Raw genomic sequence first — 26,038 nt, 5'->3', positions numbered from 1 at the left:
TTGGGAAGATAAGAAAAATAATTGTGAATTCTTAGAAACTCAAGTAAGCATTTAGTCTAATGAATTACACTAGGTTTTGTGACAATATTGTGCAACTACTTACAGTAGCCCAACTCAACAGCCACAAAAATCGAAGAGAAAACAGAAGAACATTGAGGGTTTAGCATAATCAGGTGTTAATTCTTTAACCCATTAGACTAATTTCATATTAGCCTTCATAAATAAATGGTAGACATGACAGCACTGTAGATCCCTGCATACACAATCAACACTTCTTGATGGGTACTAACGTTGTACCTCATGAAGAGCAGCTCTGAAGAATTAACCCTAGCACTCATTAATAACTCCTCTACATAAGGAAATACAGCCACAGACAAATGTCTGCAAGCGGTCATTGTTGGAAAACAGTTGCAATCTGTCTTAATGGAACACACACAGTGGGAGTTAACAATATCCCCTCAAAATCTAAGCAGCAAATTGTCCATAGAAACCTGTTGTTTCTCCCCTTGTTAGTTATGTAATTATGCAAATAAGCATAATCCTATTTGCATGTTTAGGAGAAACAAATGCCTGCATGTATCATTACCTAGCTTGAGAACAATGGTGATATGTCACAGTAGTGGAGAGATGTCCATGTCAATACTTGGAAATGTACCCTTTTTCTTTCCAGATGTAGGCCCTAGCTAGCAAAAATCAAAGTAAATCATACTGTATAGGCCAGTCCCACTATGTTTTATTAATTCTGTTGTGGAACGCTCCGAGTTATCACTCAGCCCCATGCTAACAGCTACAATGTTTTGGGATGAGGGAGAAACTCGTGGAAAAAAAACAAGCCACAGCTTTTCCTCAGGATAACACCAAGACACCCGTCATTGTATGCTGCTCAGACAGCCTGTGCATTGTACATGGCCTTTATCAACCACAAACATTCCACCATTGTTTGTATCTACAATGTTCCACTGACCTTACCCTCTTGCACCACAGTATCTCTACTTGCACATCTATCACTCCAGTATTAATGCTAAATTGTAACTGTTGTTTTTGTTGCACTGCTTTGCTTTATCTTGGCCATGTCAGTTGTAAATGAGAACCTGTTCTCAACTGGCCTACCTGGTTAAATAAAAAATAAACCTTCAAACTTCGCTGTCTTTCACAAACAGAGGGGTGTGTAGACAGAGCCTGACAGCCTACACCAAAAGACCCTGCCTTGGAGACAGAGGGGACCTGATATGCAGGGAAGCCCATGGACCTTCCATGTCATGGGAGGCAGCAGCGGAGAGACAGACATCAAATCAAATGTATTTATAAAGCCCTTTTTACCTTAGGCTGGGTTTCTGTATTTACATCTGCTAAAACCCCAAACAGCAAGCAATGCAGATGTAGAAGCACGGTGGCAAGGGAAAAACTCTAGAAAGGCAGGAACCTTGGAAGAAACCTAGAGAGGAACCAGACTGAGGGGTGGCCAGTCCTCTTCTGGCTGTGCCGGGTGGAGATTATGAGTACATGGCCATTAAGGCCAGATTATTCTTCAAGATGTTCAAACGTTCATAGATGACCAGCAGGGTCAAATAATAAATCACAGGAGGTTATAAAGGATGTAACAGGTCAGTACCTCAATTTCCAAGTGAGCAAACTGGTTCCAAAAACCATTAAGGCCATTACACCTAATGTCAAGGTTCACAGTTCTCATTATAACCAAAAGATAAAATGTTGCTCCTTATGTTTTCCTTTGAAAAAAAGAGATGAGCAGTCTACTTCAAACACCGTGCTTTGAGAGAGGTCGTCTAACTAGTGAAATGAGCAGTCTCTCCTGTCGCAAAATCCCATGGATTACAGTGACTGCGGTAACTGCCAGATGCCCCACACTGCCTGCTGCTTAAAATAGGGATACAGAAGGAAACAGGAACCTGACTAGCCAGGTCCAGCCCAAAAGGTCCTAAATCCTAGAAACTACAGAACAGAAAAGGGAAGTTACGTCAGAGGTCTATGAATCCAATAAGGAAACTTGTGAAATACAGTAGGACTCAGGTCATAACAAAAGGAGGCAGAGCCAGCCAAGTATTGTGATGAATAAACAAAGCCAATATTGCCTCTGATATTCTCATTTTGACTTATCAAACCATGAAGTGTAGGCTGTCAGGTTTGTTGTTCTGACTCCAAAAGTGAGTTTGTGGGTCTTGGTGTCCTGCTGACTGGATAAGACGCCCAGCCAGCCGTCACACCATTAAAAACTGTTCAGTTTGTGTCCAAGTGTCCATGTGAAACACTGCTGCCCTGCCTGCCTAAGGTCTGGCTAAGATGAGCAGGCCAGGCAAGGCACGGCATCAATATTGATGTGACCGGTCCCACTATCCTCTCTCGGCAGCCAAGCTTCTTGTTCCAATGCGGAAAGTATTAGAGTTTACACCCAAACAAACACATGTAATAGGAGGGTCCCCAGTCTATTCTGCTGGCTCAGCACCCAGTTTAACGTCCTTCCTTCGGCAGGGCTAATGTTAGTGCCGCCTCCACCCCTCACTGTGTATCTCAGCTGCTGCTACTTGGACAAGGAGCTTAGGTTTCCTGAAGCAAGCTCTGTCGCCAGATACAAAATGAGCTCCCAAGTATGATTAACCTGTGCTAGATCTTCAAGGAACTTGTCAGCACTAAAAAGTCAACTGAAATGTAAAATAATGGCATAGGCAGCATATAAAAAATGTGTATCCATTACTCTTTTCAACATCAACAACTAAAGGTAGCCTCATGGTGGTGGACGGGGCAGCTGTTCCTCAAGCTGACAGCTCCTTCTGCCACTGAGGCACCAGGCCCACTGATGGCAGGGTACAACCACATGGCCACCATTAGACAACCCCTCAGTCTCCCCTCATGAGGTCTATTTAAGCCTCCTCGGCCAAACAGCTGCCATACACTAGACAGTACCATACCGCTTTTAGGACTCAAAGGTTCAGCTCAAAAATGTCCTCTACATCTGTTGCCAATGAAGCAAAGGAATGCTTTCCCCCAGAATGCTCTTATGTGGATTCAAACAAGAACACGTCAAAAACAGGTAGAGATCCCATCGTACCCTTTTATGTAGTATGTGCCCCATTTCATTGATATTCTACTTCAAACATTTATAGTATCTAAGGTAATGGGTGTCAACCTAAATATGCAACAAGGAAACATTTCTCAAAAAAGCAATAAGCACAAATTGCTCTACAACAATTAAAATGAGCGGGAAAACCATTAAAAATAGAATATATTACTAGTATTTTGTAGTTAAACATTCTTACATAGTCACATTGTAGATGGATGGGATATGGGGTAGCCTAGCCCCAGACTCCGAGGCAGCAGACAGGTCAAGTGTCAAGCCAAGTGGCAGGACAAGTGCTGCAAGCAACTGTGTGACAGGAGCAGAGCCAGGCTCTGCCTGCCCAGAAAACACAAGGAGGGCATTGTGGCAAGCACCGGCCTCCTCCATACCACCACACAGAAAAAAAAACCACCCTCAGCCAGCTGCAGCAGGATTCTCATAGGAAAAAAAAGGGCAAAATATGGTCTATGATTTGAATGTTTATCTTCAAAATACGTAGTATACGGGAGTCTCATTCTGAAATGAGGTTGACTAACTGGCTGTACGCTAGTAGGCCTAGATATTATAACATGTGATATAAGAAGCTTATGCCTGTAACAATAGCAGGCTGGCTGCTGAAAGAAAGGAGGGGATATGCTTGGAGACCAAAAAGGTCTGAGGCTCCTAACTATGTAAGCTTACATTCCGTCGCCACTCGTGCACTTGTTTATATAGCTCGAAGGACAAAATGTTGGCCCTGGTGTTTAATCGTTTCCTAGACAAGTCATAAGGAGATGCTTAATTTCAAATTGTTAACTAAAAATGTCCTATTGTCTTACACATACCGGAACTTCCCTTATAGGTTTCACAACGTTGACAAACTGGTATAGGTGGCTTGAGTAACTATTTCAAGGCAAAATGCAAACCTAAAATCGTACAAGCGGTCAATGGCAACCCAACAACCACTTACAGGATGTATGGAGAAACCGAAATTACTTTATAAGAGGATTCCTACAGTTCACTACGACTGAGTTATAAAAATAAAACAAAGAGCCGAATAGAGAAATGCTCAGATTAATCTCTTATCAATGGTAGTCATGAGTAAAGCACATGAACTGTGTTGGGCATAGATAGAAGCACAATGCCCAGCCCTGCCCTGGAGACTACAGTGGCCTGACTCGAGCAGCTTCCTATTCAAAGCCTTCTAACTACAGCTCCGTTTCAGCAACGGGCCAATAGCGAACGAAGCTCACGTTTCACAGACCTCTCACGAGGCACAGCATTGGAAGAGGGAGCTCTGCTGGCTAGCCTAGCGGATGGAGTTTGAGTTTCTCTTCTACATAAGCAGCATGACGTCTGTAAGCATCCTCGAATAAGGCAATGTTATTCTTAAAAAAAAAAGGGAACGTGTGTGATATGAAGGTACTTTTATCCCCATATGTAAAATGACAACTTGAAGACTACAGAACCACAAAATGGGATGTCATATCCATTCAAGACAGAAATGGTTCACTTAAAAAGAGTAAGGTCAAAAGGTTTCATGATTTGCCAAATACCATTTTATTTTTAGCCAGGACAAAAGTAAGAATTTTCTATTTAACTCCAGGAGTGGACAGGATATGGGGTTCCTATGGAAACAGAGCCCATTTAGTTACTTTCACAATTGAGATTTCCCATTGAGCAAATCTGATATCATTCCTCTTAATATTACAGAATGAGAAACCTACTGCCCTTTAGTAAATAAACAGTACACTATGTAGCCAATACCACCCTTCTCACAACTGTTACCTAGTAGACTCAGTACCATGATTTACAGATGACAAACATCTGCCATTTAATTTATACATGATGTGCATACTAACCGTGAGTAATTTCATTGACAACACTTCCATGCATCACACTGGGGATAAAGCAAAAAACAAAACGAACATGAGTGAAACTTAAGTCGGTCTCAGATCGATTGTCAAGGACCAAGTTAACCTCCCCTTTCATGTAACCCCCCCATAATGACCATCCTGCTTTTAGGGAAAGAGTGTAATTTTGTACATGTATGAAACTGCGAGTTTGACCAACTCTAGTCTAATTGCTTAGGGTGTCCAGGGTCCTTCCCAGGATCATTTGTATGTTGGAGGAGGACTGATAAGCTCAGTTCTGGAGACTTAAAAAAAAAAAAAAGGCATATTCCAAAGTGAATGAAAATAAAACTATGCCTACACCATCTAAAATTTTATTTCCACCTCTAGAAATGAGCCCAATAACATATTGGACCATGCATGTAGCCTATTGCATGCTATTAGCAATACACATTATCACCTGTAGCCCAACTGACGCAGCATAGTGGCTATAAATTAGAGGTCGACCATTATGATTTTTTTTTTTTTTTTACGCCGATACCAATGCCGATTATTTGGAAAGCCAAAAAAGCCGCTACCGATTAAATCGGCCGTTTTTTTATAATGACAATTACAACAATACTGAATGAACACTTATTTTAACTTAATATAATACATCAATTTAGCCTCAAAGTAATGAAACATGTTCAATTTGGTTTATATAATGCAAAAACAAAGTGTTGGAGAAGAAAGTAAAAGTGCAATATGTGCCATGTAAGAAAGCTAACGTTTAAGTTCCTTGCTCAGAACATGAGAACATATGAAAGCTGGTGGTTCCTTTTAACATGAGTCTTCAATATTCCCAGGTAAGAAGTTTTAGGTTGTAGTTATTATAGGACTATTTCTCTCTATACGATTTGTATTTCATATACCTTTGACTATTGAATGTTCTTATAGGCACTTTAGTATTGCCAGTATAACAGCATAGCTTCCGTCCCTCTCCTCGCTCCTACCTGGGCTCGAACCAGGAACACATCGACAACAGCCACCCTCGAAGCAGCGTTACCCATGCAGAGAAAGGGGAACAACTACTCCAAGTCTCAGAGCGAGTGACGTTTCAAACGCTATTAGCGCACACTAACTAACTAGCCACTTCACATCAGTTACACCAGCCTAATCTCAGGAGTTGATAGGCTTGAAGTCATAAACAGCGCAATGCTTGAAGCATTGCGAAGAGCTGCTGGCAAAACGCACGAAAGTGCTGTTTGAATGAATGCTTACGAGCCTGCTGGTGCCTACCACCGCTCAGTCAGACTGCTCTATCAAATCATAGACTTAATTATAATATAATAAAACACAGAAATATGAGCCTTAGGTCATTAATATGGTCGAATCCGGAAACTATCATCTCGAAAACAAATCGTTTATTCTTCCAGTGAAATACGGAACCGTTCCGTATTTTATCTAACGGGTGGCATCCCTAAGTCTAAATATTCCTGTTACATTGCACAACCTTCAATGTCATAATTATGTAAAATTCTGGCAAATTAGTTCGCAATGAGCCAGGCGGCCCAAACTGTTGCATATACCCTGACTCTGCGTGCAATGAATGCAAGAGAAGTGACAATTTCACCTGGTTAATATTGCCTGCTAACCTGGATTTCTTTTAGCTAAATATGCAGGTTAAAAAATACACAGAAGTATATATTGATTTTAAGAAAGGCATTGATGTTTATGGTTAGGTACAGTCGTGCAACGATTGTGCTTTTTTCGCAAATGCGCTTTTGTTAAATCATCCCCCGTTTGGCGAAGTCTTCTGTCTTTGTTAGGAAGAAATAGTCTTCACACAGTTCGCAACGAGCCAGGCGGCCCAAACTGCTGCATATACCCTGACTCTGTTTGCAAGAGAAGTGACACATTTTCCCTAGTTAAAAGAAATTCATGTTAGCAGGCAATATTAACTAAATATGCAGGTTTAAAAATATATACTTGTGTATTGGAGCAACGTGTACCTAAGCGATTATGTGCAACGCAGGACAGGCTAGATAAACTAGTAATATCAACCATGTGTAGTTAACTAGTGATTATGATTGATTGAACTTCTTATAAAAAACAATGCTAGCTAGCAACTTACCTTGGCTTCTTACTGCATTCGCGTAACAGGCAGGCTCCTCGTGGAGTGCAATGTAAAGCAGGTGGTTAGAGCGTTGGACTAGTTAACCGTAAAGTTGCAAGATTGAATCCCCGAACTGACAAGGTAAAAATCTGTCATTCTGCCCCTGAACAAGGCAGTTAAACCCACCGTTCCTAGGCCGTCATATAAAATAAGAATGTGTTCTTAACTGACTTGCCTAGTTAAATAAAGGTGTAAAAAAAATCTATTTTTTTTTTATATCAGCGTCCAAAAATACCAATTTCCGATTGTTATGAAAATGGCCCTAATTAAAATCGGCCATTCCGATTAATCGGTCGACCTCTACTATAAATACATAGACTGAAGCATGGGGCTTATCCATCTCCATTTACCCCATTGCACACATATTGATTGTTCTTATTCACGCCAATTGATTTTTGGGGTTTTTATTACAAAGTACGTAATTTAAGAGCGCTGTGCCTAACCCCTCGATCACACCGACAGCGTCATTGCATTTTGGTAAACCAGAAATGCATTCATTTCCAATGTAACGCTGTGTTTGCCTTGCAAAGGCAGTGCGTTCTGTGTGGTGCATACGTTGTGTCAAACTGCTTGCGTAGACTGCTTGACAGAAATGGTGGCAGAAGGTGAATGTTGAACATTTGTTGCACACATATCCAGATGCTGTGTACCATTTGCGCAGTGATGCCGCAAGCAATTTTAAGAGCAAATAAATAAATGCGGTAACTGTTAGGGATGTGCCAAAATATATATATTTTTTAAATAAGTTTACCGTTTGAAAAACACACACTGCCTTCGGATTAAGACCCCTTGACTTTCCACTTTGTTAGGTTACAGCCTTAATCTAAAATGGATTAAATCGTTTTTCCCTCCAGCAATCTACACACACACACACCCCCCATAATGACAAAGCAAAAAAGTTTATTTTCTATATTTGCTAATTTAAACTGAAATGTGACATTTACACAAGTATTAAGACCATTTACGCAGTACTTTGTTTAAGCACCTTTGGCAAAGATTACAGCCACGAATCTTCTTTGCTAGGACGCTACAAGCTTGGCACACCTGTATTTGGAGAGTTTCTCCCATTCTTCTCTGCAGATCCTCTCAAGCTCTGTCAGGTTGGATGTTCGATCGAGTCAGGGCTCTGGCTGGGCCACTCAAGGACATTCAGAGACTTGTCCTGAAGCCACTCCTGTGTTGTCTTGGCTGTGTGCTTAGGGTCTTTGTCCTGTTGGAAGGTGAACCTTCACCCCAGTCTGCAGTCCTGAGTGCTCTGGAGCAGGTTTTCGTCAAGGATCTCTGTACTTTGTTCCGTTTATCTTTCCCTCGATACTGACTACTTTCCCAGTCCCTGCGCTGAAAAACATCCCCACAGCATGTTGCCACCACCATGCCTCACCAGATAATCTTGTTTCCTCATGTTCTGAGAGTCCTTTAGGTGCCCTTTGGCAAACTCCAAGAGGGCTGTCATGTGCCATTTACTGTGGAGTGGCTTCCGTCTGGCCACTCTACCATAAAGGACTAATTGGTGGAGTGCTGCAAAGATGGTTGTCCTTCTGGAAGATTCTCCCATCTCCACAGAGAAACTCTAGAGCTCTGTCAGAGTGAACATCGGGTCCTTGGTCATCTCCCTGACCAAGGCCCTTCTCCCGCGATTGCGCAGTTTGGCCAGGTGGCCAGCTCTAGGAAGAGTCTTGGTGGTTCCAAACTACTTCCATTTATTTCTTTTTTTAACCAGGTAGGCTAGTTGAGAACAAGTTCTCAATTACAACTGCGACCTGGCCAAGATAAAGTACAGCAGTTCGACACATACAGAGTTACACATGGAATAAACAAACATACAATCAATAATACAGTAGAAAAAGTCTATATACAGTGAGTGCAAATGAGGTAAGATAAGGGAGGTAAGGCAATAAATAGGCCATGGTGGCGAAGTAATTACAGTATAGCAATTAAACACTGGAATGGTAGATGTGCAGAAGATTAATGTGCAAGTAGAGATACTGGGGTGCAAAGGAGCAAGATAAATGAATAAATACAGTATGGGGATGAGGTAGTTGGATGGGCTGTTTACAGATGGGCTATGTACAGGTGCAGTGATCTGTGAGCTGTTCTGACAGCTGGTGCTTAAAGTTAGAGAGGGAGATATGAGTCTCCAGCTTCAGTGATTTTTGCAGTTCATTCCAGTCATTGGCAGCAGAGAACTGGAAGGAAAGGCGGCCGAAGGAGGAATTGGCTTTGGGGGTGACCAGTGAAATATACCTGCTGGAGTGCGTGCTGATATGGTGACCAGTGAGATGAGCTAAGGCAGGGCTTTACCAAGCAGAGACTTGTAGATTACCTGGAGCCAGTGGGTTTGGCAACGAGTATGAAGCAATGGCCAGCCAACGAGAGCATACAGGTCGCAGTGGTGGGTAATAGATATGGGGCTTTGGTGACAAAACAGATGGCACTGTGATAAACTGCATCCAATTTGCTGAGTAGAGTGATGGAGGCTATTTTGTAAATGACATCGCTGAAGTCAGGGATCGGTAGGATGGTCAGTTTTACTAGGGTATGTTTGGCAGCATGAGTGAAGGATGCTTTGCTGCGAAATTGGAAGCCAATTCTAGATTTAACTTCTGTATTGGAGATGCTTAATGTGAGTCTGGAAGGAGAGTTCACAGTCTAGCCAGACACCTAGGTATTTGTAGTTGTCCACATATTCCAAGTCAGAACCGTCCAGAGTAGTGATGCTGGACGGGCGGGCAGCGATCGGTTGAAGAGCATGCATTTAGTTTTACTCGCATTTAAGAGCAGTTGGGTGCCAGGGAAGGAGTGTTGTATGGTGTTGAAGCTCGTTTGGAGGTTTGTTAGCACAGTGTCCAAAGGGCCAGGTGCATACAGAATGGTGTCGTCTGTGTAGAGGTGGAACAGAGAAATACCAGCAGCGAGAGCGACATCATTGATGTATACAGAGAAGAGAGTCGGCCCGAGATTTGAACCCTGTGGCACCCCCATAGAGAGTGCTAGAGATCCAGATAACAGGCCCTCCGATTTGACACACTGAACTCTATCAGAGAAGTAGTTGGTGAACCAGGCGAGGCAATCATTTGAGAAACCAAGGCAGTCGAGTCTGCCAATAAGAATGTGGTGATTGACAGAGTCGCAAGCCTTGGCCAGCCTTGGTCATTTAAGAATGATGGAGGTCACTGTGTTCTCAGGGATCATCAACGCTGCAGAAATGTTGTTTTGGTACCCTTCCCCAGATCTGTGCCTCGACACAATCCTGTCTCGGAGCTCTACGGACAATTCCTTCTACCTCACGGCTTGGTTTTTACTCTGACATGCACTGTCAACTGTGGTACCTTTATATAGACAGGTGTGCCTTTCCAAATCATGTCCAATCAATTGAATTTACCACAGGTGGACTCCAATCAAGTTGTAGAAACATCAAGGATGATCAATGGAAACAGGATACACCGGAGCTCAATTTCGAGGCTCATAGGAAAGGGTCTGAATACTTACAGTACCAGTCAAAAGTTTAGACACATACTCATTCAAGGGTTTTTCTTTATTTGTACTATTTTATATATATTTGTAGAATAGAGAAAACATCAAAACTATGAAAAAAAATAACATTTGGAATCACGTAGCAACCCCCCGCCTTGACAGCTTTGCACACTCTTGGCATTCTTTCAACCATCTTCATGGAGGTAGTCACCTGAAATGTGTTTCAATTGACAGGTGTACCTTGTTAAAAAGTTTGTGGAATTTCTTTCCTTCATAATGCGTTAGAGCCAAATCAGTTGTGTTTTGACAAGGTAGGGGTGGTATACAGAAGATACCAAATTGGGCTAAAAGACCAAGGAAATATTATGGCAAGAACAGCTCAAATAAGCAAAGAGAAACGACAGTCCATCATTACTTGGAACGTTCATTAGAGTTACCAGCCTCAGATATTGCAGCCCAAATAAATGCTTCATAGAGTTCAAGTAACAGACATCAACTGTTCAGAGGAGACTGTGAAATCAGCCCTTCATGGTCGAATTGCTGCAAAGAAACCACCACTAAAGGACACCAATAAGAAGACGACGCTTGCTTGGGCCAAGAAACCGGAGCAATGGACATTAGACAAGTGGAAATCTGTCCTTTGGTCTGATGAGTCCACATTTGAGATTTTTGGTTCCAATCGGCGTGTCTTTGTGAGACGCAAAGTAGATGAACGGATTATCTCCGCATGTGTGGTTCCCACCGTGAAACATGGTGGTGGTGATGGTGCCATGCTGGTGACATTGTCAGTGATTTATTTAGAATTCAAGGCACACTTAACCAGCATGGCTACCAAACATTTGACTAGTACAGTATGTAAATAAGGCATCTGTACTTTTTAATAAATTCGCAAAACATTTCTAAAACCTGTTTTCACTTTATCATTATGGGGTATTGTGTGTAGATTGCTGAGAAAATTGTTTTTTCATCCGTTTTAGAATAAGGTTGTAACATAACAAAATGTGGAAAAAGTCAAGGGGTCTGAATACTTTCGGAAAGCACTGTATATCCATGTGAATTCACAAGGCAGCTGTGCTGCTGCAAACGGTTTGGATCTAACGGTGATTCCCTTTCAGATGGTTTAGCGTTGCACCTGTACTACCATTACTGTATCTCAATTCAACTCCGCAAAGTTTGCATTTCCTTCTAATTTAACTTCTCAAAGTATTGCCATACAGGACTTCACTGCTGTTGTTTGCCTTTCTCGATTTTTCCACTAGGAATCAACTCCTAAGACACTGTTTTTTGAAAGGAGACTAGTTGCCGTACTTCCGAGAACACAAACACTCCCATCTGTCATAGTGAGCTAGCGAGGGACGGAGAGAGAGCGGGGTACAGTATAGGCAAGTCGGCCAACAGGCAGAACCGTGCACTAGGCCCATTTATAGACAGCCAAAAGCTGCATCTTGCAATTTCTTGGCTTGCAACTTCAGTAAAGCAGGGCCTATAAATGAATAGGATATTCTACACACAGACCGAAGACTGAACACACACACTTGCATCATCAGCGAAGAGAAAGAGCAGGGGTGTAATCATTAGTCCAAACAGTTGCAACGTTTTGCAACTAAAACAAGTTTCTATTGGACAAATTCAGGTAAGTCCCTTCCCATTTCATTCTGTTTGCTTACATAAGAAACGTAATGAATACGCCCCAGGCAAGCCAGCGCAAGAGAGAGGAGGAGGCAGGCAGAAAAGTGGTACACATACTTTGTGATGTACAGTATGCGGATACCTTCTCGTCAAACATATCATTCCAAAATCATGGGCATTAATATGGAGTTGTACCCCCCTTTGCTGCTATAACAGCCTACACTCTGAGAAGGCTTTCCACTAGATGTTGGAACATTGCTGCAGGGACTTGCTTCCATTCAGCCACAAGAGCATTAGTGAGGTCAGGGCTCTGTGCTCAGGCACTGTTGGGCGATTAGGCCTGGCTCGCAGTGGGCGTTCCAATTCATCCCCAAGTTGTTCGATGGGGTTGAGGTCAGGGCTCTGTGCAGGCCAGTCAAGTTCTTCTACACAGATCGACAAAGCGTTTCTGTATGGACCTCGCTTTGTGCATTGTCATGATGATATAGGAAAAGGGCCTTCCCCAAACTGTTGCCACAAACTTGGAATCACAGAATCGTCTAGAACGTCATTGTATACTGTAGCATTAAGATTTACCTTCACTGGCACTATTTTTTCTCCTCCAAACCTTAGTTGGCACTATGCATTCAGGCAGGTAGCATTCTCCTTGCATCCGCCAAACCCGGATTCATCCGTCAGACGGTGAAGAGTGATTCAATCACTCCAGAGAACGCGTTTCATTAGCGGTGAGCTTTACACTTCTCCAGCCGACGCTTGGCATTGCGCATGGTGATCTTTGGCTTGTGTGCGGCTGCTCAACCACGGAAACACATTTCATGAAGCTCCTGACGAACAATTCTTGTGCCGACGTTGCTTCCGTTCTGTGCGCTTGTGTGGCCTAACACCTCGCAGTTGAGCTGTTGTTGCGTCAAGACATTTCCACTTCACAATAATAGGACTTACAGTTGACCGAGGCAGTTTTAGCAGGGCAGAAATTTGCCAAACTGACTTGTTGGAAAGGTGGCATCTTATGACAGGACCACATTGAATGTCACTGAGCTCTTCAGTAAGGCCATTCTACTACCAATGTTTGTCTGTCTATGGAGATTGCATGGCTGTGTGCTCGATTTTATACACCCGTCAGCAACGGGTGTGGTTGAAATAGCCAAATCAACTATTTTGAAGGGGTGTCCACATACTTGTGTGTGTGTGCGCATATAGGGCATCTTGATAAAAAAAACAAGTCAGTCTTGCTTGCCTCACAAATTCACTAAAGTAACCTAAAGTTCACCTCTTCCTCTGGTCCTCAAATTTCCCCAGGCCTTTATAGCCTATCGTCTAGTTAGACTAACATGGAAAATATGGTTTTTGATAACTACACTGCAATTTAAATTAATAATAGAAACTGTTTTTCAGTTTGGGATTTTTAAACATTAAGGATCCCAATTTCCTTTTAAAGTTCACACCCATAGTAGCAAATGAGATCCCCCTCTTTTTTAACAAAGGCCAAAACTGCTTCAAAAGGGTCTTCCCGCAATTGCGGCATTAAGAACTGTTTTGCAATGACTGCTTGTCAAAACACATGTTTCCCTCCCTATGGCTCCCGCAAATTAAAAGCACCTCGAGAATAATATTTCTAGAACAACCAACAAGCAGACTAGGTAAATAGGTCAACTGTTCTACTATGGGGTTGTCGGATTTTGTTTTTATAACATTACATGGTAAAAACAGGAGCAATGGAAAGTTACATCCTGAGTGATGAAGTACAGGCTTTGAATTACATCGCCAGCAGCTACAGTAGGCTACACAGCTCTGTTTGAGTTGAGCACCACGATGGTGAGCATTTTAGACTATTTAATAACCCTTCATCTGAACAACGGAGTGTCAGAAACAATCATGCATGTCAGTTCAGCGCACACAGCGTAACAGAAAAAAAATCTGATTTCAGAATACATTAATTTTGGAATTTATTTCATAGCTTAATACATACTGAAGCATTGTTGTTCTATGTCATCTACAAAAGAAATGGCCTCTCCAGAATCCATATGAAGGAAATCAGTCGCAGTGACGAAGAACTTTAGCCCCTCTGACAGACTCACAGGGAGAAAAATAGCTGAGAGCAGGCTTACATTGGTTTCCCAGGATACAGCAGGCTGAGATTTCCCCTCTGGAAGCCCCTTATGACAGTCTATTACACTCAGTTCACCATCCCCCATACTAGAGACTGACTGCGCAACAGTCTGGATTTATGGGGCGTCCTTCATCTGAGACGTATTACAATGCTACAGTGGCAAGAAAAAGTAGGTGAACCCTTTGGAATTACCTGGATTTCTGCATAAATTGGTCATAAAATTTGATCTGCTCTTCATCTAAGCCACAACAATAGATAAAACAGTCTGCTTAAACTAATAAAACAATTATACGTTTTCATGCCTTTATTGAACACACCGTGTAAACATTCACAGTGCAGGGTGGAAAAAGTATGTGATGCCTTGGATTTAATAACTGGTTGACCCTCCTTTCGCAGCAATAACCTCAACCAATTGTTTTCTGTAGCTGCGGATCAGACCTTCACAACAGTCAAGAAGAATTTTGGACCATTCCTCTTTACAAAACTATATCAGTTCAGCAATATTCTTGGGATGTCTAGTATGAACCGCTCGAGATCATGCCACAGCATCTCAAATCGGGTTGAGGTCAGGACTGACTAGGCCACTCCAGGTGTATTTTCATCTGTTGAAGCCATTCCATTGGTTTACTTCTGTGTTTTGGGTCGTTGACCTGTTGCATCACCCAACTTCTGTTGAGCTTCAAATCGGCAGACAGCCTAACATTCTCCTGCAAAATGTCTTGATAAACTTGGGAATTCATTTTTCCGTCCATGATAGCAAGCTGTCCAGGCCCTGAGGCAGCAAAGCAGCTCCAAACCATAATGCTCCCTCCACCATACTTTACAGTTGGGATGAGGTTTTGATGTTGGTGTGCTGTGCCTTTTCTCCAAACAACTAAACTTTAGTTACATCTGTCCACAGAATATTTTGCCAGTAGCGCTGTGGAACATCCAGGTACACTTTTTGCAAACTTCAGATGTGCAGCAATGTCCCCCCGTGGTGTCCTCCCATGAACACCACTCTTGTTTAGTGTTTTACGTATTGTAGGCTCGTCAGAGATGTTAGCATGTTCCAGAGATTTCTGTAAGTCTTTAGCGGACACTCTAGGATTCTTCTTAACCTCATTGAACATTCTGCTTTCTTGCAGTCATCTTTGCAGGACGGCCACTCCTAGGGAGAGCAGCAACAGTGCTGAACTTCCTCCATTTACAGGCAATTTTTCTTACCGTGGAATGATGAACAAGGCTTTTAGAGATACTTTTGTAACCCTTTCCAGCTTTATACAAGTCAACAATCCTTAATCTTAGGTATTTGAGATCTCTTTTGTTTGAGGCATGGTTCACATCAGGCAATGACTCTTGTGAATAGCAAACTCAAATTTTGAGAGTGTTTTTTATAGGGCAAAGCAGCTCTAACCAACAACTCTAATCTCATCTCATTGATTGGACACTACTGTTAGCCGACCAATTAGCTTTTGGAGAAGTCATTAGCTTAGGGGTTCACATACTTTTCCCAACCTACACTGAATGTTTAAATGTATTTTTCGTCTATATTGAATACAATAATTTGAATGTTATTAGTTTAAGCACACTAGGTTTGTCTATTGTTGTAACTTAGATGAAGATTAGATCAAATTTGATGTGATCCAGGGTTCATATACTTTCTTGCCACTGTATATTTGTGTTATGTAACCATCTAAAGTAGGTGTAACTACAAAAAAGGTAATTGGGGAATCATGAATTTTGCTTGATATGAACCTACAGGAAATTGCTTGTGCATTCTGAAAGATTCCCTGCTGCTAGCTAGGGTAACTTATCAAAATATCAATGAATGATCAATTCCCCCAAGAATACTATATTTTTAAACCAAGAAAGCTATCAGGTCAAGACTAGCTATGTGTCTGACAAATGGAAATGCCTCCTGAGACGCAAATGTTGTACCTTCTATTTGGCCTAAATTTGAGCAGTCCATGGGTAAGTCAAAGGGGAAAAATAGCCTTGTAGCATCTTGTACTAAGCCTGACCTGAATGACAGCTCTAGCCTTTGATTTTCAATAGCTGGAATGACGCCCAGACACACATGAAGAAGGATTTATTGTTCAAAAGGTATAAGTATAAGCTGTTTAGGAATAGGCCTAATTCATCTGTATTGGTGTCAGGAAACTGTTAATATCCTAGGAAGGGATGTTGTTGACACTTACTCTGCCTACGTATAAGCTCCACAAAAAGACAGAGTCCTAGGGCTTCTCTTTCAGACATTTTGAAAGTTGTTATTGGCACTACCACTGTCAGAGCCTAGGCAATGTGGCTGTGGCATGCATGAGGCCTATTCATCAATGTGATTTTTCTGCCAATAAACAGAAAAGCCACAAATGTACAGTACCATGTATATGCCATGCCTAACATTTACTTTCTACAAATATGAAGCAGAGATTATGTATGGAAATCATTCTCCTGACACAAAAATACTATTGCTGTTTCATTTGATGCAGTCTACTGTATGGGAATAGAGCAAGAATTAATTGTTTGGTTTCGAGAGAAATCTCATTTAGGGTTAGCAGTGATTAGAGGGCACAGAGGTTTAAATATATGTTATTGAGAAATACAGGATGAGGCAAGTGAGGATAACCTCCACTTGTATGGCTTAATTTCTGACCCAGTAGCCCCAGTCTTCACATGTCTGAAAGACATTGGTAGTTGAAGGATTATGTCAGACCCTCAACCTAGCTGATTGGAGGGAGTAGATGGAATGAATCATCTATCAAGCTATTTCAGATCTGTGAACACCCAAGGGGAAGGGAATACGGTTTGAAATGGGACCTGGTTACTGTCTTTCTAGGGGTAGTTTTCAAGAGGTTGAAACCTGGGTAACATTAGGCGTTCCTTCCTGCTGCTACACCTGTTTTTATATGACATTCTTGAGAGTGCTGCTTCCCTCAGGATCTAGGAATTCATCTGAGAGACTAGCCCTCGGGGGCCACCAATCAGACACTCCAGTGAAAAATTGCAAAACAAAAGTCCTGCAACTTTTGCTAAAAGCTGCCATCAAACTAATTGGTTTTTTTTGTTGTTGTTTTTTTATAAAAGAAAAAACTCTTCATGCTTACCGTACATTGTAATGGTAGTCCTATATTTCATAGCCAGAATTAAGTGAAAACAAAAAACCATGGAACACTAGAAACATTCCTGTTCATCTGGGATTCATTACACCCCCCTCCCCCTAACCACCATCAAAGATTCCATTGTGACATTCTAAACTCTGATGAGAGTCTGAGAGAACAGCAAATTCTAAGCATTGCAGCATGAGCAACACTAGAATGCTTTGTTAATGGAAATATCACTCTGGTTCGTCCAGTTAGTTGAAAGAATAGACAAAGCCATGAGACAAAAGGCAAAAATAGATATCTTGTGACTATTGGGCTCATGGGCTGACTCTCTCACACGTAACAAAATTAAAAAAGGGATCTGCTGATCAATACATCAGTTACACTGACAAAAACTAAAAACTGGTCCATGGTCAGAAACAGGGCTAGTCAGGCGTTGGATCAGTGGTCAGGGAGAGCAATGCATTTATTTCCATAGCAACAGAGCTGTGACATAAATTAACAGGGATATCTGCGATAAGAGGGTTTATCTATGTCGAACATGATGCAACAAACCAGAGCTTCTCAGTAAGTGTTAGAAGACACAGTCTGACAAAGTCCTCTCTCTACAGGTAAACAAATCCAGGTGAATATTGGGCCAATTGCCAATATTCTAATATCTGCATAAAGAAAATAAGCGCATTTTCTTACCAGTAGTGTTTCCACCAAACTGACTTGATGCAGAAAAAAATAAAATAAAATCAGTGCATGGTGACATTTCACACACAGTGCATTTGGAAAATATTCAGACCCCTTACTTTTTCCACATTTTGTTACGTTACAGCCTTATTCTAAAATTGATTAAATAAAAAATCCTCAGCAATGACAAAGCAAAAGCAGGTTTAGATTTGTTTGCAAATGTATTAAGAATAAAAAATAAATACCTTATTTACATAATTACTCAGACACTTTGCTATGAGACTCAAAATTAAGCTCAAGTGCATCCTGTTTCCATTGATCATCCTTGAGATGTTTCTACAACTTGGAGTCCACCTGTGGTAAATTCAATTGATTGGACATGATTTGGAAAGGCACACACCTGTCTATATAAAAACAGTCGCACAGCTGACAGTGCATGTCAAAAGCAAAAACCAAGCCATGAGGTCAAAGAAATTGTCCATAGAGCGCCGAGACAGGACTGTGTTGAGGCACAGATTTGAGGAAGGGTACCAAATCATTTCTGCAGCATTGAAGGTCCCCAAGAACACCGTGGCCTCCATCATTATTCAATGGAAGAAGTTTGGAACTACCAAGACACTTCCTAGAGCTGGCCGCCCGGCCAAACTGAGCAATCGGGGGAGAAGGGCCTTGGTCAGGGAGGTGACCAAGAACCCGATGGTCACTGACAGAGCTCTAGAGTTCCTCTGTGGAGATAGGAGACCCTTCCAGAAGGACAACCATCTCTGCAGCACTCCACCAGTCAGGCCTTTATGGTAGAGTGGCCAGACTGAAGCCACTCCTCAGTAAATAGCACATGACAGCCCGCTTGGAGTTTGCCAAAAGGCACCTAAAGAACTCAGACCATGAGAAACAAGATGATCTGGTCTGATGAAACCAAGATTAAACTCTTTGGCCTGAATGCCAAGCGTCACTCCTGAAGGAAACCTGGCACCATCCCTACGGTGAAGCATGGTGGTGGCACCATCATGCTGTGGGGATGTTTTTCAGTGGCAAGGACTGAGAGACTAGTCAGGATCGAGGCAAAGATGAACAGAGCAAAGTACTGAGAGAACCTTGATGAAGTTCTCAGACTGGGGCGAAGGTTCACCTTCCAACAGGACAACAACCCTAAGCACACAGCCAAGACAATGCAGGAGTGGCTTCGGGACACGTCTCTGAATGTCCTTGAGTGGCCCAGCAAGAGACTGGACTTGAACCTGATCAAACATCAGACCTGAAAATCGCTGTGCAGCAACACTCCCCATCCAACCTAGCAGAGCTTGGAGGAATGAGAGAAACTCCCCAAATACAGGTGTGCCAACCTTACAGCGTCATGTCACCATGTCAAACAATTTTACCTAATTTTCCTGTTTCCATAATTTTATTAAATTATACAGCATGACTTTACTTGCATAAAAACATGGTTTAAATCAAGTCAATCTCCATAGAGGATGGTTTCTTCAATCTGCATGCAGTAGACCAAACTACTGTTAAGTAGAATATCTCCTCAAGCTTTGGACGACAGCCAATAATGCAATGTCTTAAAATGTGACAAGCTCAAAGCAAACAGAAACCCAAGGGTAAAGAGGGGGCTGTGACAAATGTGTGTTGGAAATGTTGGTTTACTACAGAGGAGAGCGGAGATGCCCAAAAATTGGTCTGTACTCAAACTCAGTGACACATTTAGGCTACTAACAGTGTAGTTGGCCTATTTTGTTTTTTATATATAATCAAAACCAGAGACAGCAGCATTGACAACATGATTCCACTATGATAAAAATGGCCCAAAAATGAGAGATGTTTATATTGGTAAAAACTTCCCCATTCTTCAGATCACTTGTGGAGCAACAAGATATTCGGTAGAAGGTCACACTTTCCCCCCACCCCTCTCTCTCGCCAAACTGCAGCAACCCAAACAGGAAATACATTCCACATGACCACAGAAGGCAGACATAGCAATAGAAGCTGCCTTCAGATCAACAACAAAACCAAAGACCTCTGTGTTGTAGTAGCACATATGAGGGGATTATTCAAATCCTGTAATAAGATAGTCAGTTGAGTTGGAAAGTACTGATTGAATGTGTCTTATGTGTGTAACATTCAGCCACACAAAGGTGGGGAAATAACTGTGAGAACGCTGTTCATGGACTACAGCTCATCGTTCATCAACAAGATAGGGACCCTGGGATTGAACCCCTCCCTCTGCAACTGAATCCTGGACTTCCTGACAGGCCAGCCCCAGGTGGTGAGGGTATGCAACAACTAGGGCTGGCTCAATTTTCAGATAATCGAGTAACTGACAATTATGGACAATAACCATGAACAAAAGCAATTCGTTATAATAGTCTTAGTACATTCATTTTTAGGAGAAGGGGGAATTTAACTTTATATTCAAGCAGATAACTGCTATTGGCTAAACTTTAAGTTTTACATGAAGTGGGTAAAATTGGTAATAATTTTACGAGCAAAACGGCACAGTCGGAAAGAGAAGCTTAATTTCCAAAAGTCCCAAGCGGTCAAAACCATTCATTTTTTTAAATCTGGTGCCACCAAAGCTGTGTTTTATTCATTACGTATGTCGTAGATCATTTTCAAAGCGGCATTATAAGCTCAAAACATTTAAAATGACAATTATCATAATGAGTGTCTATTTGCATAACAATTACCCAAAATTCCATAATCGTCACAGCGCAAGCAACATCTCAGAAACGCTGACCCTCAACACGGGGGTCCCTCGGGGTTTGTGCTTAGTGTCCTCCCTGTTTACCCAAAACTGTGGCCACGCACGACTCCAACACTATCATCAAGTTTGCCGACAACACGGTGATAGGTCTGATCACCGGCGGCGATGAGTCAGCCTATAAGAAGGAGATCAGAGACTTAGCAGTGTGGTGCAAAGACAACAACCTCAATAAGACCAAGGCGATGATCGTGCACTATAGGAGAAAGATAAATCCACGATAATTGAGAATTTTAATAAGCATCTCTACGGCTGGCCATGCTTTTCACCTGGCTACCCCAACCCCGGCCAACAGCTCTGCACCCCCGTAGCAACTGGCCCAAGACCCCCCCCTGCTTCTCCTTCGCCCAAATCCAGACAACTGATGTTCTGAAAAAGCTGCAAATTCTGGATCCCTACAAATCAGCTCGGCTAGACAATCTGGACCCTCTCTTCCCAAAATTATCCGCCGCCATTGTTGCAACACCTATTACTAGTCTGTTAAACCTCTCTCATATCATCTGAGATTCCTAAAGATTTGAAAGCGGCCGTGGTCATCCCCCTCTTCAAAGGGGGAGACACTCTAGACCCAAACTGTTATAGACCTATATCCATCCTGGCCTGCCTTTCTAAAGTCTTCGAAAACCAAGTGAACAAACAGATCACTGACCATTTCAAATCCCACCGTACCTTCGCCGCTATGCAATCTGGTTTCCGAGCTGGTCACGGGTGCACCTCAGCCACGCTCAAGGTCCAAAACGATATTATAACCGCCATCGATAAAAGACAGTACTGTGCAGCCGTCTTCATCGACCTGGCCAAGGCTTTCGACTCTGTCAATCACCACATTCTTATCGGCAGACAACAACCTTGGATTCTCTATTGGCTGCCTCGCCTGGTTCACCAACTACTTCTCAGATAGAGTTCAGTGTGTCAAATCGGAGGGCCTGTTGTCCGCACCTCTGGCAGACTCTATGGGGGTCCCATAGGGTTAAATTCTCAGGCCGACTCTTTTCTCTGTATATATCAACGATGTCGCTCTTGCTGCTGGTGAGTCTGATCCACCTCCATGCAGACGACACCATTCTGTATACATCTGTCCCTTCTTTGGACACTTAACTAACCTCCAGACGAGCTTCAATGCCATACAACACTCCTTCCGTGGCCTCCAACTGCTCCTAAATGCTGGTAAAAACAAAGTGCATGCTCTTCAACCGATCGTTGCCCGCACCCGCCCGCCCGACTAGCATCACTACTCTGGACGGTTCTGACTTAGAATATGTGGACAACTATAAATACCTAGGTGTCTGGCTAGACTATAAACTCTCCTTCCAGACTCACATTAATCATCTCCAATCCAAAGTTAAATCTAGAATTGGCTTCCAATTTGGCAACAAAGCCTCCTTCACTCATGCTGTCAAACATACCCTCGTAAAACTGACCTTCCTACCGATCCTCGACTATGTCATTTACAAAATACCCTCCAACACTCTACTCAGCAAATTGGATGCAGTCTATCACAGTGCCATCCGTTTTGTCACCAAAGCCCCATTTACTACCCACCACTGTGACTTGTATGCTCTTGTTGGCTGGTCCTCGCTACATATTCGTCGCCAAACCCCCTGGCTCCAGGTCATCTATAAGTCTTTGCTAGGTAAAGCGCCGCCTTATCTCAGCTCACTGGTCACCATAGCAACATCCACCCATAGCACGCACTCCAGCAGGTATATTTCACTGGTCATCCCCAAAGCCAACACCTGCTTTGGCCGCCTTTCCTTCCAGTTCTCTGCTGCCTATGACTGGAATGAATTGCAATTAAAAAATATATATACACACACACACTTTTTTTATCACTCAAGTTGGATGTATAAGTCCCTCACTAACTAAGCATCAGCTGTCAGAGCAGCTTACCGATCGCTGCAGCTGTACACAGCCCCTCTGTAAATAGCCCATCCAACCAATTTTTGTACTCGTTTGCACACCGGTATTTTTCTACTTGAACATACTCATCTGCACATATCACTCCAGTGTAAATTGCTAAATTGTAATTACTTAGCCACTATTGGCCTATTTATTGCCTTACCTCCTTACTTCATTTGCACACACTGTACACAGGTTTTTCTATTGTGTTATTGACTGGACGTTTGTTTATCCCATGTGTAACTGTTGTTTATGTCGCACTGCTTTGCTCCATCTTGGCCAGGTCGCAGTTGTAAATGAGAACTTGTTCTCAACTGGCCTACCTGGTTAAATAAAGGTGAAATAAATACAAAGAGGAGAGAGCATGCCCCTATGAACATCGACAGGGCTGTTGTGGAGTGGGTTGAGAGCTTCAAGTTCCTTGGCGTCCACATCACTAAGGATGTTCCACACACACCCACACAGTCATGAAGAGGGCAAGGCAGAGCCCCTTCCCCCTCAGGCTGAAAGGACCCATGCCAAAACCTTCGACAACGGCACCAACAAGAGCATCTTGACTGGCTGCATCACCACTCTGTATGGTAAATGCACCACCCTTGACCTCAAAGCTCTACAGAGGGTGGTGCGGACAGCCTAGTACGTCACTGGGGCCGAGCTTCCTGCCATCCAGGACCACTATATCAGGAATGCCCGATTGGCAAAGACTCCAGCCACCCAAGCCAGAGTGTTCACTCTGTTACCGTTGGGCAAATGGTACTGGAGCATCGGCTCAGGCTCCGAGAGCTTCTACCCTCAGGCCATAAGACTGCTAAATAGCCAACTAAGGGTACCCGAACTATCCCACACATACACTTTAACACTCATAATTTGCTGCTGCTCTGTTCTTTACTCTTATTATTATCCATCCTGATTCCTAGTCACTTTACCCTGCCTTCATGTACATATCTACCAAAAATACCTTGTACCTCTCTGCACATTGATCTGGTACTCACTGTATATACTGTATCACCATTCTTGTGTATTTTATTCCTAGTTATCATTTTATTATTAAAATGCATCGTTGGGAAGGACTCCTAAGCAAGCAAGTATTTCACGGTAGTCGTATTTGGCACGTGACAAATACAATTTCATTCGAGTTGTTCGATACTGTATTACTGGTCTATATCTTTGCAAAATTTATCAAATTCTCAATCCAACATTACCACCCAAGCAAAAAAACTATAACATTAAACAAATCATGCAATACCCAGATCAATGTAGAATATCGAAAACAACGGTGCAGCATTATTGATGTTATCTATCAAGCAAGCTACCAAATGCAACGGATAGTAAGGGCTACTCCCGTTCTGAGGATGCAGCAAGCTTGCTCCGGCTGTCACTCACTGGTTAGCTTGCTATAACACACAAGCAAATGTTTATGAAAGCGAGACATAACTCAACCTATATATACTAGCACGGCTAAATACCGATAGATCACGAGCGTAAAGTCAGTAGATATCTAACTAACTACAGTAAGCAGATATGAGCTCGGAAGACCAGTTGTGGGGAGGTTTATTTTTCTTTCAAGTAAAGAGGTCGCAAAAAAGCCCACCCGGCTCGCTAGTTATAAAAAGCCACACTAGATTTTACCTACTATAAAATCGGTGATCCTCTTTAAAATCCGACCAGCTTGGTACTAGTCGGTTGTGTGGTCAGTTGAAGTGAGCCGAGTTAACCAGCTTTGAAGCATAGAAAAATGCATAGACGTAGCTCGTAGGCTAGTATTTATGAATCTGATCACTATTTAGCAGGAAGGTGGAATATTATCTCCGCAAGCGCAGTACGCCGGTTTCATCGAAACTCATGCAGACAACACGGGGCACTATGTTGCAAGCTATTAATACAGCCTTTTAACGCCCTAAACTACAACGAAATCGCCTGTCAGGCTCGAGTGGAGAAAAAGTTCGGCAACATAATAGTTACACAAAATACATAAGAAAATATCACCGTAACAAACGCTATCCGGTTTGGAAAAGCATGTTTTATTTCACCTTTATTTAACTAGGCAAGTCAGTTAAGAACAAATTCTTATTTACAATGACCGCCTACCGTGGAACAGTGGGTTAACTGCCTTGTTCAGGGGCAGAACGACAGATTTTTACCCTGTCAGCTCGGGGATTCGATCCAGCAACCTTTCGGTTACTGGCCCAACGCTCTAACCACCAGCCCCCATAAGCCACACACCTAAAGATCTAACAGCCAAGTAACTAGTAGGCTGTAAATTGGCAGAATACCATAGACTATTAGAAGGATTCCATACCTATTGTAAACATGTTTGCCCCCTCCTTAGACAAGTTTACCTAGCTTAGTTACCTAGCGTTAGTTAGCTGGCTAGCTATCTTCCCAGACCCTCCTTGAAATTGCCTCGCTGGAAGGGCAAAGACAAAAATACAAAAATAATGTCCCAAAACCAATTAATCAAATCACACTAGCTAACGTTAGCTAGTGCACATTTACATTATATCAGGGATATCTTAAAATAAATACTAAAAGCCAGTTCACTACCAAGCATTCATAGTTTGAATGTCTTAGAATTTCTTGCAACTGTTGCTAAATTGTAGGTTTCTGGTTAGTAGCTACTGAACGGCAACATAACTCCCAAAGACCACAGCTAACTAGCTAGTTAGTTAGTTAGTTATCGACAACTAATGTTAGCATTAGCTATCTAGGTACTGTAGCTAGCGCTCTGCGACACATGTTTTTTTTTAAGCTAGAACACAATAAAAAACAAACCTAATACAACTGGGACACTAGGGTATTATTCGTTGTTACAACAACTGTTATTTGTGACGGGAGGAAATTTGTTAAGAGCTTTCAGATAAAACGTTTTTAATGAAAGTACAGTTGATAAGCGCATCACTTACCAGCTAGCTAGGCATCCACCCTCTTGACAGCGAATGAAGTCTGTATACAACGGATGTGACGTTTCTCTATATAAACCAGAGCACGTGAGCTAAATTACAAGCATCGCTAGATCACACGGATCAGACACACTCAAAACAGCGAATTCGAACTGAAGCGAATGCAAAGATGAAAGCTTCAGATATAAACATATTTTTATAACATCATTACTTCATCACAAAGATGATGTTTTATGTAGATAATATGGCATGACATTGGTTACAAATTCAAGTGTGGAAGAACAATACATTACGCTTTTGATAACTAATTTGATCATTATTTGAATCGATTAGGTGTATTTATAAACAATCCCACTGAAACAGTAAAAAATGTTTTTGCTACAAGAATCGAATTCTCGCACAAGGGTATTTATGTTTATTCCGTGGAGTTATCCGCCCTCTAGT

At 42.2% G+C, this 26,038-nt stretch overlaps 1 protein-coding gene across 3 annotated transcripts in view; it reads right to left on the bottom strand.

The window, feature by feature from the left end:
* The window catches only part of LOC115167043 (uncharacterized protein KIAA0355), a 43,816-nt gene extending 18,154 nt beyond the window's left edge, over positions 1-25,662 (bottom strand). Inside the window, exon 1 of one of the 3 annotated variants that reach the window (XM_029721078.1) lies at positions 25,598-25,662. The gene's annotated coding sequence lies outside the window, so the exon portion shown is untranslated. Of the gene's footprint in view, positions 1-24,323; positions 24,484-25,597 lie in introns of those variants that run through there. The other 2 variants (XM_029721079.1, XM_029721077.1) reach the window with 2 other exon arrangements.
* Positions 25,663-26,038: the final 376 nt, after the last annotated feature.

The sequence above is a fragment of the Salmo trutta genome, chromosome 29 (assembly GCF_901001165.1).
Source record: "Salmo trutta chromosome 29, fSalTru1.1, whole genome shotgun sequence".
NCBI lineage: Eukaryota > Metazoa > Chordata > Actinopteri > Salmoniformes > Salmonidae > Salmo > Salmo trutta.
This window is presented reverse-complemented; position numbering and strand designations above follow the sequence as displayed.